We start from the raw sequence: 5784 nt of genomic DNA, 5'->3' as shown, positions 1-5784 counted from the left end.
CTCTCTCTCTCTCCCTCTCTGCTCTTCTCCCCTTCTCCCCTCCCTTCCATAACCACTAAATAAATATCCAACTTCACTCTGTTTGGCGTGCCTATCCATGTCTCTGTCTCTCGCCCACTGCTGCCGCCATGTGTCTCCCTGTCCTGGACCAGCCACTGCTCAGGGACCTGCAGCCATCCCTGCCTGGACTGGCTGCTCTCAGGGCCTGCTGCCACCGCTTGGGAAGCTGCAGCATTTCTGCTGCCTGCTGCCACTGGTGATCCTGCAGCATTTTTAATTTTTCCATCACACTTGTAACTCCACTAGGCATTGGTTTACCAGGCTAGATTTGGGTGGCTAGAGTGCACAGACAGTTGTTGATGTCTCCCAGTAAAAGCCACACAGCACTCAATCTAGAGGTTATGTTTCCTAGTATTTGTTTAGTTCAGATAACAGAAGAACAAGAATATATTTGTTACTATAATATGTACTATATATGTTTATGTTAAATAAAGATTTGAAATAAATAGCATCAATATGTACCAGTGCCTCTGTATTTAGAAAGTGTGAAGTTACAGTGAAACTATAATAGTTTCTTTTATGTGTTAACTTAGGCCATGCGGTAGCTATATATTTGTTTAAGCATTATTTCTAAAAGTGTCTGTGTATGTGTCCAAACAAAATTAACAATTAGGAGACAGGGTAAGCAGAAGACCCTCCCCAATGTGGAAGGGCTTTATCAAACCCATTGAGGGTGTGAATGGAATAAAAAGAGATAGAGGGAGACTTAGCTGTCTCTCCCTGTCTCCTTATCTGGGACACTGTCCTGCTCCTGTCCTCAGACTAGAACTGAAACCATCAATTATCTTGGCTTTGGGGCGTTAAAATTTGGTTTACAACTATACTATCAGCTTTCCTGACATTCTGCTTTCCAATTCCAAATATTGACAGCATTTTTAATCTTCAAAATAATGTGAACCAATTCTATTTTTCCCTCACATCTGTACATTGATACATCCCTCCATCTATGGAATATTGTTGGTTTCTCAGGAGGATGCTGGCTAATACTTTCTTTGTATTCCTGTACTTGCTATGGAATCCCTTATTTTCCTTAGCATGGCTACCAGTTGCAAGAAGTTTATTTTTTGTGCTTAACAATTCTATTTTTTTCTCAGTTTTGCTGTACTTTATATTGGTAATCACTTTACTCTTGTTTTAAACATTCTCAACTTCTTTCTTTAGGATAAACTGAATTGTGTTTCTGAACCATTTCTCCATTTACTTTTTTCCTAGACTTTCTCTCAAATCTGCCTCTTCCTCTTAAGTCCTATTTCCATTACAGTGATTCAAGCATTGACTGTCATGTCTGGCAAAAATTATCTTTCTGTTTGACTCCTTGCCTCCCAGCTGCTTTCTCTCTGTGCTACAACTTGGAATTCTAATTAGCTTCCATATTGGCAAGCATATTAGTCCACTTGAGATGATATGACAAAATACTACAGGCTTATAAACAAGAGAAATTTGTGTCTTATAGTTCTGAATCTGGGAGGGACTCAAAAATCAACATAATCCTAGTGAATTTGTTGTCTGAAAGCCTAATTTTAGATTCATTAATTCTCATCCCCCACCCATCATGAAACTGTGATGCAGTGAAACATGAAGCTCTCTACAATCCAGGAGAAAACCTTCACTAGAGAATCAAATTAGCCAGCAACTTCATCTTGGACTTTCTAGCCTCCAGAAGTCACAGTCTATATCATCACAGCAGGTCAGACAGATTAACATAAGGTCTTTCGTTATAGATAAACCTCAAGGACAAAGATGTTTATTGCTTTCTGCTATATCCCCAATGCCAAAAATAGCTCTCTACCACACTGTAGGTCCCTGTAATTATTTCTCAAGTGAATGCATGCATGAATGAATCAGATATGGTGAGTACCGGGAAGAGAGCCCGTGTGTTGAGTATGCTACAATGCACAGAGTAGTTGCATTTTATGATACAGATAAAGGGGCTCTAGGAGCCCACTGAAGAGATGGGTGGGGGAGAGGGGAGCTAGGAAAATTTCAATGAATAGTTGCCATGCAGGAAGTGTAGGATTTGGACTCGGGGCTATAGGGCAAAATAAGGAGTTCAGTCAGTTTGAAGTAGGACATGTGGGTAATAGAAGTAGAAACTAAGGCTACAGTGAAGCCTGGGAAGCAATAGCGACAGTTCTTGAATGCCACATTCAAGCTTTGTCTTTAGGTGTGTTCTAAAGTACAGTGGGTATGCAGGTTACAGAACTGGCTGTAAAAACATGAGCCATTAATGATAGCATCGGATTTACATTTTTCCCTCAATTAATGTCTCAGGTAAGAACCCCAAGTTCTCTAGGGACAAGTTGTGATTCGTAACTTGTCCCAATATGAAGCAGCAGGAGAAAGAGGGAGGAGATTTTGAATATAAAAGCAGATGCCCCTTTAGGGAAAGAACTAGGTGACTTCTTGCTGCCAAGGGTGAATATGAAAACTGCAAGGTTGGATTAGAGCATTTGTCACCATGTAATCTATGAAGGGATCCTCTTAGCCACAACAGAGAGTTCTCATAGAACAATCAGGACAAGTCTGGACCTCTCTGTTTAACAACATAGAAAAGACACCAAGTACCTCAGACATGTCTTCGTTTAGAATAGACATCTCTTCACTTAGAACAGTACTGCAAGGGTCGTGGTGTAGGTACCTGGTAAATATATGTGTGTGAAATGCCAATATGTCATTTTCTGATGAATAACAAGGCATTGTTTTAATGTTGGTCTTATGAAGATTTGTACAAGTTGATTTGTGTGTATACACTGCACATAGAACTCACATGCTCAGAAGACTAAGCTGTATAGTCTTCAATGTAGCAAAAGTCCAATGCAAACATATTTCATTTTATGAGTGTCTAAGCAATATATATTCAGTAGAAACTATATTCGTATTTTGACTTTTGGCCTTTTCATGGCTGGTAACAGGCCAAGTAACAGGATCCTCTCTTGTGATGCCAGGCAGTGGTTGTTATAGATCCCAGTCAACAATGCTATCATGAGAGTCAACAACAACCAATCTCTGTGGTGAGCTGTATGGCTTAGTTGGGGGTTCAGTGGGTAAAGGGGATCACATGCATTTTACTTACTGGTATTTTTAGTTCATGATGAGCTTAGCAGGATATAAGCTCTTACTATAACCTGAGGAACATTTTTTTTTTAGTTTATTTTGTGTGTCTGACACGTGCTTGTAGGGGAAGGGATGTGTATGCACCATAGTCCACGCAGGGAGGTCAAATCATAACCTGATGTATCAGTCCTCATCATCCACCTTGTTTGAGACAAAGTTTCTTTGGTTTTGGCCCCTGTGTATACCAGGCTAGCAGCTCTATGAGCTTCGTGGAATTCTCCTGTGTCCACCTCCTATCTCATAGTAATACTGGATTACAGACATACTATCATATCTGGCTTTAAATGGGTTCTGGAGATTCAAACTCAGGTTCTTATGCTTGCGTGACAAGTTCTTTACCCATTGAACCATACTGAACAGTTTTTTCCACTGGATTGAACAATACAGTTTTTTCCTTCCCAGGTAAATGGCTCTGAGTTTTTTCCTTCCCAGGTAAATGGCTCTGTTTCAGAGGAGGCAGAAAACGTTTCATGAATATATTAAAAACTACACACATCCTTGATCTTTTGATCTCTCTTCAAGGCCAAGTCCATGTCAGAGCCATCTCTCCATTCCTCACTGGTTGCCAGAAATGCTTTGGACAGAATAAGCTCTTGAATAACATCTGAGTTGAAATGCTGAATTCCATCTCTGAGGCCCAGCCATATGAACGGCACTGTGTGGATTCAAATTTAGGTTTTAAAAGAGAGGATAAAAAAAATGTCTCGTGCTTTGTTTCTTTTTTTTTTTAAAAAAAACCCTGTATTTAGAATGTGTTGCCTTATTATGATTCCAAGCCCACACTGGGCAGATGTCTTCAGGGACTTCTCTCGGGCAGCTCCCACATCCCTTATCTGTCCTAGCGCTGATGGTTTGCAGACTAACATCTTGTGAATAGCATTTGGCTCATTTTCCCCTAAACACGGGGCTTTCGACTTGCTCATACTGGAGCTCATCTGTCACTTTTCACACAAACACAAGCTTGAGGGAGCCTCCTGCCAGTTAGGCACTGACTAAGAATTTCCCACTGTGTACAGAAACAGCATCTCATTCAGTTATAAACCTTATTGTTGAGGTTATTTTACCCAATAAACATTTATTTAGTTTGTTATGCAATAGGATTTTTTTCTAAGTAATTGATACATATTGACATGTGTGATGAAATGAAGTCCACACTTTAAATTTTTGAGAACTGTATTTCTCAAATGAAGGTATTTTCCTTTGCATTCTAATGTATTTTATTTCATGCCTTTATGATTACTTTGATGGGGGATCCATGGTACCATAAGTACTTTTAAGACCCCCTATTTTGCATTCTTTCTTTTAGCCACTTAAGGCTGAGGCTGGAGCTGAGGTAGGATAGAGAGTTGGGACAGTTTTCAATCCTAAATTCTCATCCCCACTTGGCTGTGCAACCCATGTTAAAGTCTCCAGCTCTTAGAGAATGGTTTTCCTCAGCTGCCTTAACAGTGAGAGAGCTAACTGCCTGATGTCTTACAGAACACTGTGAAGATCAAATGGCATAATACCTATGCATCTATTGCTTTAACCCTTTAAAGCATCATATATGGCCTTTATAGAGGAATTCTAGGGAATTAAGATTTCAGAAGTCTAGTGCTAAAGAGGACTATTAATTTTAGGGCATTACAATGCTCCAATATACTCAGTACGAACACAGTTGGGTAGAATGCTCTTTAATGTGTTATACATGTCATTTTCCACTTAAGATCTAATAGCATCTCCATAAGGCTGTCCAGCCTAGAGGGCTCATACCTGCGCATAGTCAATTTCTTTCCTTTCCTTCCGTTGCTCCAATAATTAATTGCTCCAGTGTGCCCTTGCGATGTTCCTTACAGATAAAAATAATGCTTAGGCAAGCTGAGATCTTCAAAACTTACTGTTAAACTAGAAGACTGCAATGACATTATAGATCTTGAGGTTTAGAAGATGGTAAGGCCACTCAGCATTACCTACCTTTGATGGAGCACTGACTAGCACTGAAATCCCCTGCAATTTTCTGAGCTAAGTGTGAATATGAGTGGCACCATCCAATGGACTTGATGGGGACCCAGAAAAAATCAAATGGGGAAAATGAGGAAGCCAGCAGAGTACCAGCGTTTGTTTCTCTCCTTTTCCTGACTGCAGGCACCATGCATCCAGCTGTGTCGTGTTTGCGCTGCCATACCTCCCCTATCAATGTACCATCTATTTATACCCTGCTGCAAAATCACTAAATAATGCTAGCTTTTAATGGTACCACTATTATTTTGGGGATTAAAAATGATATGCAAGTGCTTATTTACTAGGTATTTTCTGCAAACTGGAAATGCATCAGAACAATAGATATGGCAGTGAATAGGACACATACAGATCATCATCTTCTCATGGAACTTGCATTCTTTTGGTTGAACGGAGGTGCAGAAAATTCAGGTTTCAGTCCTAATTCGCTGTTACCACTTTGCACCATTCACGGTCAACACTTATTTCACTGAATTTATTTGGCTTCTGGTAAAGCACTTAAGGCGTCACACTTAAAAGCTATCTGTCCAGGCCGGGCGATGGTGGCGCACGCCTTTAATCCCAGCACTCGGGAGGCAGAGGCAGGCGGATCTCTGTGAGTTCGAGACCAGC

This window comes from Microtus ochrogaster, unplaced genomic scaffold (assembly GCF_000317375.1).
Source record: "Microtus ochrogaster isolate Prairie Vole_2 unplaced genomic scaffold, MicOch1.0 UNK50, whole genome shotgun sequence".
In the NCBI taxonomy this organism is placed as follows: Eukaryota; Metazoa; Chordata; class Mammalia; order Rodentia; family Cricetidae; genus Microtus; species Microtus ochrogaster.
The sequence above is the reverse complement of the archived record's forward strand: the minus strand, read 5'-3'. Positions refer to the sequence as shown.